Consider the following 12,370-nt stretch of genomic DNA (forward strand, 5'->3'; position numbering starts at 1 on the left):
GATCAATTTCACGTTCAAAGGCGCTTTACATAGTTCAATGCAGCCACACAGGGCGCATAATTCATCCTCTACTAGTACAGACACAGAGCGATCTGACCAGAGGGACAGAGTGAGACAAAGCCCCCACGACAGAGAGATCAGAAATCAGATACAGGCTTGTCCGGCTAACTTAGCTAGCTCGTTGCGAATAGACAGCCTGGTTCTTTAACGTGCCCAGTGTATAGCACTGATATACACAAGGATTGCCTGGGTTCCTGACCAGTACACTTCTAGGAAAGATTTGAAGGAAAGATTTTTAGTCAAATCTGGAGGTCAGTGCCTTTAACCGCCGCCATGTCATCCTCGCCAGGTGCATCACTTACACACGCAGTCGTAACAAAAGACACGATAATTTAGATTTAAACCTTTTTAGAATTAAATGCGGAAGTAGTACGAAACCGCTATTATTGGTTGAAATACATATCACGTGAACGATGTTTGATAGGTTTACAAGGTATTAGTAACTGCTTTTTATTACCCACAACGCAGTGACATTGTAAGCATGAAATACTGAATATAAACATCCAGGCAAAAACGGTAGAAGAGGACATATACTGCGCAGTTATTTAATGACCTGTGTTTAAGTGCATCGGTTCGAAAGGGAGAACGACATGTATAATCAAGCAGGATACCATTGATCATCGATGTGTCAAAATTTATTTTAGAGAGGAAAACTTATTATGTAACAAAGGTAAATTTTCCATCTTTTTTTCAATTGACAAACACTGTCTGAGTTAACAAAAATCTACACGTCCACATTTACACCAAGTAAAATATAAAATGACGAGAGTGAAGTGAAAAAGAAGTTACAATTGAATCCCACGCAGAATGTTGATTTTATTTATAAACCTGAGAATGAACAGAGTGACATTGTAATTTAAATGCATTATCATTAACACGCAAATAAAATGTGTTGCATGTAAAATTAACTATGTTTGTTGAGCGTGCTAAACATAAACACGACATACAAATTTGATGTTGCAAAATCTGAAACAACCTACAAATGTGCAACAGCTAAGTTCCATACCGTTATTATAATTTATTTCATCAGTTTCGATAAAATAACTTGAGTCCTGAACGAAGGGGTTAGTCTGCAATTTGAACATTGAACAAAATAGGATGGGGTAAGAAAGGGAGAGCAACTCGTTATACCCTTACAGTTTAGTCCAAATATCTTCAACAAATTTCATTTCATCCTTATTTTCCAAAGACCTGTTTTAGTTATCAATCATTTTAATTGCGCATGGCTTATAGGAATAATGTATATGACAAATTGTTTGGACATCCACGCCCGAGTGGTTAAGGTCGCTGACTCCATATCACTTGTACTCACCCATGTGGGTTCTTCTTGTGAGAAGGCTATCCGCGGAAGGTCGCCCGCTTGTGATGAAAAAAAAATACACTACGGGAGCACCTGGAGTATTGCTAGAAATCACAATATGCCATGTAATTGTGTCGGTGCGACGTTAAACACGACATAAAATTAAAGCAACAAATTGAGCGTTTTTATACGCCCGAAGGGACGTATTATGTTATACACCCGGTGTCTGTCTGTCTGTCCGTCCGTCCGTTAGCAATTTCGTGTCCGCTCTGTAACTCTTGAAACCCTTGAAGGATTTCAAAGAATCTTGACACAAATGTTCACCACATCAAGACGCCGTGCAGTGCGCATGTTCCAGATGACTCACTTTTAGGTCAAGGTCACACATAAGGATCAAAGGTCATATCAGTTTGTTTCGTGTTCGCTCTGTGACTATTGAACCCCTGGAAAGATTTCAAAGAAACTTGACACTAATGTTCACCACACCGACAAAACATGCAGAGCGCATGTTTCAGATCACTTGCTTCAAAGTCAAGGTCACACTTAGGGGTCAAATGTCATATCAGTTTGTTTCGTGTCCGCTCTGTAACGCTTGAACTGCTAGAAGGATTTCAAAGAAACTTGGCAAAAATGTTCACCACTCTGAGACGACGTGCAGAGCGCATATTTCGGATGACTCGCTTCAAGGTCAAGGTCACAGGGGTCAAAGGTCATATATGAATTTCCTTTGTGTATATTGCTCTGCATTGCAGTGCTCTTGTTGTTGTTTTTTTGTTGTTGGTTTTTTTTTTGTTTTTTTTTTTGGCAGATCTCTTTTTTGTTCACTTACAATAATTTATTTTGAGTTACTGCCCTTTTATGTTACTATAAATAGCTTATTTTGAAACTTATTTATTATTGGCCGTTGGGAAAAACCGAGACCACTTTTCTGTGGTACAACATGGATGGTACCTCCAATTTTAAGTGTATTTTGACATACCTGTACCTGGTAAGGATTTTAGGCGTATATTGACATACCTGTACCTGGTAAGGATTTTTTGTGGACTTTGAAAATTGTGTATGGTCAAAGAAAAATACCCTATCAAAACCTGTATGTCGACAAAAGTAGTAACGGTTTTTGAAATATTTAAACAGGTGAGGATTCCTTTCAAATGATGTGAAAATGATGGGAGAGAAACCAAGAATAAATATTCAACCAGAAGAAGTGGATCAAAGAGAAAGATATAAAGGACCTTGAAAGTCATTTACGGTTGACCGGGTTTTACTGCACCCTTTTGTACATACATTTTTCACATTTTGTGCTATTATTGTTAGGTTAAACGTCGTACCTACATAATAATAGGTCATATGGCGATTTTCAAGCTTTGATGGTGGAAGCAGATCCCATTTGCCCCTCCGTGCCTTAGTTCATCAGCTGGGTAGAACCATCGACCTTCCGTAAGCCGGCTGGATGGCTTCCTCACATGAAGAATTCAACTCCCCGAATTTGGTTCAAACCAACATCTGTTAGGAGCAATTCATTTAAAGTCAGCGACCTTAACCACTCCGCCACGAGAGCCCCTGCTTCGTACATTCAGTTAATATAGATAACACATAACAACAGAATGCATTTGCATGCTTTAGGAAATGCTCGTACATATGTTAAAGAAATAACAAAAAAATTCATTTTGCAAACGAGATATACCTGTACATGGTATGTGATGATTACTTAAAGTAAATCATATTCAGGTACCCATATATTATTTTCCTTTACCTTCAGATAACGAGGACTGAAATAACCCTTTAAAGTTTTGTTTTTTGCATAATTTACAACTTAGACGCCTAACTCAAACAAACGAGTAACATATTTAAGTGCCAATGCGTTATAAGCCTAAAACCAAGTCGATTTCAATTTTTGATAAACAGTTTAGTTTTATAACGTCATGTCTCCTCAAACCCGAATCTCGCTCATATTACAGGTGTAGCAAAGTACATTTATTATCTTCTTCTAACAAGTAACATAAATTATTTCAATTGCTTTTGTATGTTGGGAGGAATAAACATCTTAAGACCATGGTTAACACAACACACAATTTGTTTCTCCCTCTATTGAGAAAATGATCTAACTACGTCAATGAGTTGTCATACGGTGACGTATTGTCAAGAGACAAGAACGTTAGTTCATATTTAACTCAACCTTAACTATGGCGATCACTCACTCCATGGCGTCCACCGGAGTTGTTGACGTCCGTACTTTAGTGCACGTTTTTCAACGATATTTCCGCTTAATCAATTCGTCGGAAATTCATAAACTTTGGCATAGATGCTTCTTGTATGGTCCTCTTCCAAAGTTGTTAAAACGGTAACGCTTGGTTAAAGAATAGAAAATGTTTAAGAAACAAAACATCCCCTCCTTATCTTAGAATAACTGTTCGGGAGACCCTCAGACACTATTTGTTGTATTATTATGAAGTATCAGAAACATTACCTCTAGTGGGCGTGGACATTTTTCCTTAGATGTAAGTAATGGCAAATTAAACATTTTCTCTGTTGAAACTATTAGCCCGATTTTAAAATATCTTTACACAAAATTACTTTGGTGACACTACAAAAATGTTTAAACCATTCTGATTCGTGAAAAAGATGGAGCCACTACAAGGTGTGGTCATTTTTTTATTCTGTGTGCATTAGAAACTTAAAGTAATTCTTTATGACAAAATCTTCTTTTTATTCTGTAAACCCTTTCCAAGAATATAAATGTTGTTCCTCTCCTTTAATAAAACATCACCTCGTAAACTGCTGTTCTGATTTTGGAATAATTTTACAAACAAATTCCTTGGTTGACCCTCACCCAAGCTTGTGTAAATACACGTCATTAAATTAAGTACTAAATCTTTTACATCTTATACCTGATATTTATAAAATTATGTCAGAACTGGATTATCTAAAGTCAAATGTGCAGGAAAATCATACATGTATCTGATTATGAAGTGGTTAATAAATACATGCATAAATGAAGTGAATTATTATTTGATATTTGATAAAACCGTTCATAAAATACCCGGAGTCGCGACAAAATATGCGCTACAATTAAAAAAAAACAAAAAACAACGGGTTTGGGCCTCTAAGGTTCCGTTGTTTTGTTGAAATATAGATTAAGAGCTTTCCCATTACAGAAGACATGATTACCGATGAAGACGAATATTTTCTGAGAGCCTCCATTTTGCTACTGAAAGGCGGGCGATTGATGTCAAAAGAAACTTTGTATAAAGAACTACAAAAGGTCGGGGGCAATCTTGATACACTTCTACGACCGCACGAAAGAAAATTCAAGCACAAACTTGTAAAGAAACAGAGGGAGTAATTGTTTCCAGATGTTGGAGTAACCGACGTGGAAACATGGGATTTAGCCATGCTTACAACGGTGTCACTGACGGTTTTTAAACAGTCACTTAACGACACTGAGAAAAATGACTTAAAATCTATAAAGAGTATGAGGGATGAGATTTACGCCCATACTTATTCTTCGTCGCTAAGTGCCAACCAATACGAAGAAATCCGGACGGAATTACAAAACGCACTCACTTCACTGTCAAATGGGTTAAGCGAAAACCTGAGAGACCACTGTTTCAAGATCATTCAGGAATGCACAACTGGCCCTATCAGTCCACCATTAAAAGCAGAACTTACGAAAAGATAGAAGATACTGAATACTTGCTACAGGCTGTCATGAACAAACTTGGGAACCAGAGTGAATTTCTTTGCGAAATGAGAAACGGTATTTTTTTTTTTTTTTTGATCCTTGTCAGTGTATTTCGAATTAAAATTATTTCGTAGCAAAGAAAAAACAATGGGCAAATTTTGTGATTATTGAAATTGAGATTTTGACAAAAAAGTCACCTCTGACCCAAGAAACGTCCGAGCTGCGTTCACCTTTACTACTGATGCATTTATGACTGTTTAAAACTTAACTAAATATCCAGTATATTATTTTCTGCATTAAAAGAATATTAGCTCGTTACGCCAAATTCTGTGCCATATTGTTTTATTATTAGATTAGCTAATATTTCAAAGAACATTTATTTCCATTGACATAACGGACAAATTAAACCAAAGCTGTGTGACTGAAGACCGAAGTGAAAAGATCATTGGGCGTTGACTATAGCTTCTGACAAATACGTTATGGGTGTTCAATTGACGGCTCTGGTAACCATTCTTAAGGTTTTGAGAGTTCGATTGACGGCAGAGATAAATATACTCCCTCACAATCAATCTAAAGTTTGTGAGTGTTCTATTGACGGGGGAGGTGACTATAATTCCTGACAACCAGTCTTCTTCTTCTTCGCGATGTAGTCATAGCGATATTGCATGGTGCTGTGGTTCGTTAAGAGAGTGCCAAAGGTGTTTGATTGACGCGGCAGATGACTTATCTGCCTGATTAGCAATCTAAAGATTGTTAATGTTCGAATGACGTGGGTCATGTTCTTTCTGACTACCAGTTTGAAGGTTGTGAGAGGAGAGGACTGTGCAACTTGACTACAAATATAAAGGTTGTGAGTGTTAGACTGACGATGGAAGTTAATATTCTAGTTGCCTTCTAGTCTACATTTGTACTCCCAATATGAATAACAACTTAAAAGTTGTAAGTGTTCGATTGACAGGAGTATGAATATTGTCAGAAAACACATTTCGTTAAGTAATTTGTTTCACATTTCCGGTTCGTTGGTTTCTTATTTATTTATTTATTTATTTATTTAAGTAGTGGATATCAGAAGACATCATACGTCAAGGTAACGGGAAAATATATATTATTTGAACAGATCAATTTTAAAATACAGCTTGAAAGTGTTGTTCTCTACTTTTTTACATTAATAGGTGAAAATTCAGAAAAAGTGTCACAAGCAGCTGTTGAAAACAATGCTAGTTCCCTCAAAGACATCAGAGCAAATCAGTTGATAAAGGTAACTTTGTTCTTTAATGTTTTCTGACTGCTGTACGTATTCTAAGCTATCTTTTTATTTTAGCAATATCATTATTTTTTAAAATGTTACCAAAGTTATAATTAGGCGGTGTTATTGATCAATATTTGAACTTATAATATATGATATCCAGTCACCTTCAACACTATTTGCCAAAAACTTTGACTGCTGGACAAACTTTTCGATAGCTGATAAAGGTAATATTTTTTGAAATAAAAAAGAAATGGTCGATAGTGAGTTTCCTGATTTTAATACAATATAATGGACGCACACGAATGTCAATGGTTATATCTCCATGCTACTTAAACGTTTTGCTTATGGTAGAGTGACATTGATCTCAAATGTATTCTATGTTAAGAGTAGGTGGGATTAAATCTGCTGGTATAAAAAGTATTTGTTTTCACAAAATTTGAATACTCTTTACTTTTAAATGAAAAAAAAAACATGCAGTTTTCAATTTCGTTATTACGTTTGTAACCAAAGTGAATATGAAAATCATTTAAGATAAGAAACAATAGAGAGGAAATATCAAATTTCAGGTATTTTTGTAATTTGTCCTCGAAATGACCTTGAAGTGGGCAGTGCTATATGTCAATCTGACATACATTATAATATAAATAAAATTCATGCAAGTATTTAACATAACCTTTATGAGTAAAATTGCCATATTGTTACATGAAATGTTGACGGAATTAGCAGATTATGGCTGTCATCTTGGACGCCATCTTGGATTTCTCGGAACGCTACCAATTTATGCCGGCAGTTCCAGATACTACAGACATTAGTCACATTACCAAACAATTTGGTATATAACATGCCTTTTAATAGAGGGGTCCCACCTTGCCTTTAAATCTCTTCAGATTGTCACTCTACTTAACAGATCTACCCGCATCCGGTTGGAATAAGCTGTTACTTGCTCCGTCGAGGTCTTCGCTCTGGCGCTTCTGTCCACCGTATTTGGAGAGGGAAAAGTGTCCGTCTGGCAATGTCAATTGACAACTATTTGATGTCAGCGTTAAAACACCGCACTATCTTAAGGGCGGTTTGATGGCGCCAAGACAAAGTTCCTTGCGATATGGAGAAAGAGAGGAAGAAGGAGAGACCCATAACCGGGCTGGACCACAGTTTATAAACTATGTCAAAGAAAGCCTTCAAGTCTTCAAAATCAACGAGAACTGGCATTCTACATGCATTCAAGAACTGGGAAATATTTGTAGACCTTGGAAAAAAGTAGAATAGAGAAAAGTGGAAACTTCACAGGTCGCTCAAGACGACAAAAACGAAAATGTTGCAGGCTCGGTTTGATTGAGCCTGTTCATGGACGGTAGTGGAAATGCATGCTACCGTTCACACCCTCTAGCCCCGGGTTGAGCAGAACTCAACATTTACACATGCTAAAAGTACAAAAAGCAATTTAGAGACATCCACAGATGTATTCAAACGGCGATGAACATGGAACCTTCAATGATACACGTGTTGAGGCGTGTAATTCCATGAGGAGCGGCGTTTGGTCCCCAGATAAAATAATGGGTTTGCCCCAAACGAGAAAACAATGGGCAGAACTAAACAAACTGGAATTTAGGAAGGGGATCTGAGGTTATGGAGCGTGCGTATCACAGGAACTGTCTGAAGACAAAATTAAAAAGCAGACACCATATCCAAGGGGGGATTATACAATACCCAAGGCTGTGAAAGCGGGAGTATTGGAACCACCCGGGCCGAAATGGTCATGTTGAGAAACTAAACAGTACCGATAACACGACATAAAAGTCGTGCTGAACGATCTGAGAAGATCGAAATATAACAGCCCTGATTAAGTGTACGGGGAGACTTTTTACGGCCGCCACACGGCACAAACAACGCTGCTGTGATAATAAAATAGAGAAAAGTGGAAACTTCACAGGTTGCTCAAGACGACAAAAACGAAAATGTTGCAGGCTCGGTTTGATTGAGCCTGTTCATGGACGGTAGTGGAAATGCATGCTACCGTCCACACCCTCTAGCCCCGGGTTGAGCAGAACTCAACATTTACACATGCTAAAAGTACAAAAAACAATTTAGAGACATCCGCAGATGTATTCAAAGTTCCCTGAGGAAGTGACCCACACATTTCGCCGGTCAGACATAGTAAAGTCGTCCAGGTCTCTGAAGTTATCGGTATTAGTGGAACTTACTGTCCCTTGTGAGGAGAGAGGGAGAGAGAGAGAGAGAGAGAGAGAGAGAGCAGACGAGGCGTAAGGGTTCAAGAAGGAGAAATACTAAGACTTGCTCACGCTACGACGCAATGAACCAATTTGGCAGCCAACGTAGACGTGGTAGTGACTGACCAACACTACCTGCCCTGCCATCTAGAGGGTGTTCTGAGAAAAAGGACGAAACATCCAGTGATAAATGGAGGCTCGGCTGACCCATATTTTATTTCCCTTTACCTCCAGATAACGCGGACTTAAGTAACCCTTGATGTTCTGTATTTTGCATTATTTACAACTTAGACGCCAAATTACTGAATAATATATTTACAATCTACTGTGTTTTTACCCTGAACCCATGTCAATTTCAACTTTGATAAGTAGTTTAGTTTTTTAAAGTCATGTTTTAACTAGGAACATCAATTATTTCAATTGCTAATGTGTGTTGGTTAGAACATACATCTTAAAACCATGTATACAAATAGTATATAGCGGTTCTTATTACAGCGCATGAACGTAAAACTGATCTATGGAGCCCCCGTTTGGTTAAAAAGGAAGAAAATTTAACACAAAATGACACGTCTGTAATAGTTAGGATCCATAATGAAACAATGTAAGCCTTTGTTTTACCTTGAACGATTAATAAACAAATAAAATCTACATAAAAGCAATCATTCAACCCAAAACGCCTACTAAAGATTTAAAAGACAAAACATAAATTGATTTAACACTTATATATTACCTTAAAATGTAGTTGGGAAAAAAGGTAAATCGAAAGTAACATTTTACGAAAAAAGACAAAATTCGGCTGGATACATGGATTTTTCAATACATTCGGCGCAAAATACAGTCCTTCCAAAGTGACATTTTACGCTTGACACAGTTAGTACCTGCGGCCTCCCCCCACAAAAAAAAGAATGCCAGACATCTTGATCCCCAGTAAACAGGATCCTATCTAGTCCAGTCTGATAAGGGTCAATAGAACCCTGTAGACTTGATATGTAGTCCATGTCAGAGGATCAATAAATGTTATTGATATGTACAGATAATTGGTTATTTCCTGTGTTTTGCATTTTATTGATTGAAATGCAGCTTCTTTTTTAGAATATACACAAAATTATATTAGCTGATAATATACTATTATTGTAACTGCTCAGTCATGTTGAGTAATTAAATTTTATCTCTAACAGCAAAGCTATTCTCAGCCTTTTAGAAAACTCTCACCTATATCTAATAAAAACAAAATAATTACCTAAAACTGAAAAAGAGAAATGTCAAGTCTTTGTTTTATTCAACTTTTATTATCTTTTTATCTAAGTAGCAAAATAAATATATAAAAGCAAATAATAATGTTTAGTGCTAATTTAATCAGGTCTTCTAACCTCGTTATAAAGTCTAGAACTGGTTTGCTATAAAGGTTAGAAATATATCATTCAATATATGTACTGCATACGTGTCGTAGCTTATTTTGATAAACAGAAGCAAGTCTGTCAAATGCCTACTGATATGCTGTAAGTTATTCAACCTTTTTCGAGAAATTCTGTTTTTCACTTGAAAGTGATAAAATCATTCAACTGAACTATTGGTTCATTCTTGAAAAAATAATATTCAACTATTTAAAGTATTCATCAGTTTTTGTCAAGTCAAGTCAAGTCAAATAGTTTATTTATATCTCTTTATACGTACAGCATAAAACATTACAATATTACAATATTTAAAAAAAACGTTTGCCTTTCTATTCAGAAATATAAGAGACAATTCGATCTATACACATTTACATATTCTAAAACCAAATATCTATAAAGATGACTAAGTCACCAACATAAAATTATTAAAAGCCTTATATGTAGGTATACCCTCAAAATGTTGCTTACATAAAATTAAAAAAGAAAGTATAAATTAAAAAGCATGAGAAAAATGCGAATCTATCTGTGGCTAGCTGCAGATAATTGTGTATGGAAATATTGTGTTTAAGATGTTATACGGAAATTTGAATCTATCTGTGACCAAATAAAGTTAAAGAGAGCTGTCGGAGGACTGCGATGACCGACTATTCGACTGTCTTGTCAATGAATGAATATTAGAGTCAGAAAAGGGGTATAATTTGTAAAATTGCAGAACAGGGTTATGGAACCTGTACACTGCATATCAGCTCATGACAATGGACAATAATGTGAAGTTTCATCCATTCCCACAAGTGGTATTAAGATACCAGCTTACATAAAAACAAAACTGCTAAGTCAAAAAAGGAAACTAATTAAAAACAAAAGGGCCATGATGGCCCTATATCGCTCACCAGAGTTTATCTGGCATAATGACCTAAAGATCATCAAGACAAACATTCTGACCAACTTTCTTATAGACTGAGTCATAACCGTGGCCTCGAGTGTGTTTACAAGCTTTTTCTTTGATCTGGCCTACTGACCTAGTTTCGAATATGACCTAGAAATCATCAAGACAAACATTCTGACGTTTCATAAATATTGGGTCACAACTGTTGACTCTAGAGTGTCCGAAACTTTGATCTGGCCTACTGACCTATTTTTGACCCACATAACCCAGATTCAAACTTGTCCTTGAGATCATCCAGACAAACACTCTGATCAAATTTCATAAAGATTGAGTCACAACCCTGGCCTCTAGAGTGTTCACAAGCTTTTCCTTTGAGCTGGCCTACTGGCCTAGTTTTTGACCTCATATGACCCAGTTTCAAAAATGGCATAGAAGTCATCAAGATAAACATTCTGACCAAGTTTCATAAAGATTGGGGCACAACTGTGGCCGCTAGAGTGTTCACAAGCTTTTTTCTTTGATTTCAAAGGGTTACCTAGTTTTTGACCCAGCATGACACAGATTCAAGCATGACCTATAAATTATCAAGACAAATATTCTGATTAATTCTCATGAGTTTCAAATTTAAATTGTAGTCTCTAGAGTGTTGACAAGATTTTCCTTTGATCTGGCAAAGTGACCTTGTTTTTGACCCCACATGATTCAGTTTCAAACTTGACCAGAAGTCATCAAGACAAACATTCTGACCAAGTTTCATAAAATTTGAGTCAAAATTGTGGCCTATAAAGTGTTCACAAGCTTTTTCTTTGATTTGACCCTGTTTTAGACCCCACATGTCATTACAACAACTGCTGAATGCATTTTAGCAAACTAGTGCTTAAATTGAAATATTCAGTCATTTTCAACTAGAAATATAATTTCTAAAAAAGGACGAATAACCAATTGCCTACCATTATACAGTTGGGTTATATCCACGCGAATTGGCAACTGGATAGCGACATGGAAATTGGCTTTCTTGATGTTAATGAAGACTGCTAAATACAAGTGTTGAATATTGATAGCTAAGAGCGAATGAAATGTTAAGTTGAATGATTTTATCATTTTTAACTGAAAAATATTTTTTCCTGAAAATTGTCGTAGGTAGTTGGTTATTCACATGCAAATTGGCAACTGGCTCTTCCCCTGAATGTTTGAAAAACTCATTTATGTATTAAAAATGTTATACATCGATAAGTAAACACAGATTAAATACTGATGAGAATGCTTTATTATTCTTATACTACAAAAAGATTTCCCGAAGCTTGTTGCGAATTGGCAACTGGCTCTCCTGGTCATTACGACAACTGCTGAACGCATTTGAATGGTTGAATTATAATATTTTAGAAGAAATCCATGGTTAAATGGAAAGGGTTTTTTGAAAAACTGAATTTATCTAACCAGACTGAATAACTTATTTGCACACGAATTGGCAACTGGCTGCAAATTGGCAACTGGCTGTTTTATGAAGACTGCTAAATAAGTGAATATTAATATTTAAGAGCAAATGAAATATAAAGTTGAATATTTTTACC

At 36.3% G+C, this 12,370-nt stretch overlaps 1 long non-coding RNA gene across 1 annotated transcript; it reads left to right on the forward strand.

Moving 5' to 3' along the window:
• The first annotated feature begins 531 nt into the window (after positions 1 to 531).
• LOC128554887 (uncharacterized) lies at positions 532 to 6,301 on the forward strand. The gene is made up of 3 exons (XR_008369723.1): positions 532 to 730; positions 4,516 to 5,117; positions 6,215 to 6,301. It is a non-coding gene; the product is annotated as an uncharacterized LOC128554887 (long non-coding RNA).
• The last annotated feature ends 6,069 nt before the right edge of the window (positions 6,302 to 12,370 follow it).

The sequence above is a fragment of the Mercenaria mercenaria genome, unplaced genomic scaffold, assembly GCF_021730395.1.
Source record: "Mercenaria mercenaria strain notata unplaced genomic scaffold, MADL_Memer_1 contig_840, whole genome shotgun sequence".
In the NCBI taxonomy this organism is placed as follows: domain Eukaryota; kingdom Metazoa; phylum Mollusca; class Bivalvia; order Venerida; family Veneridae; genus Mercenaria; species Mercenaria mercenaria.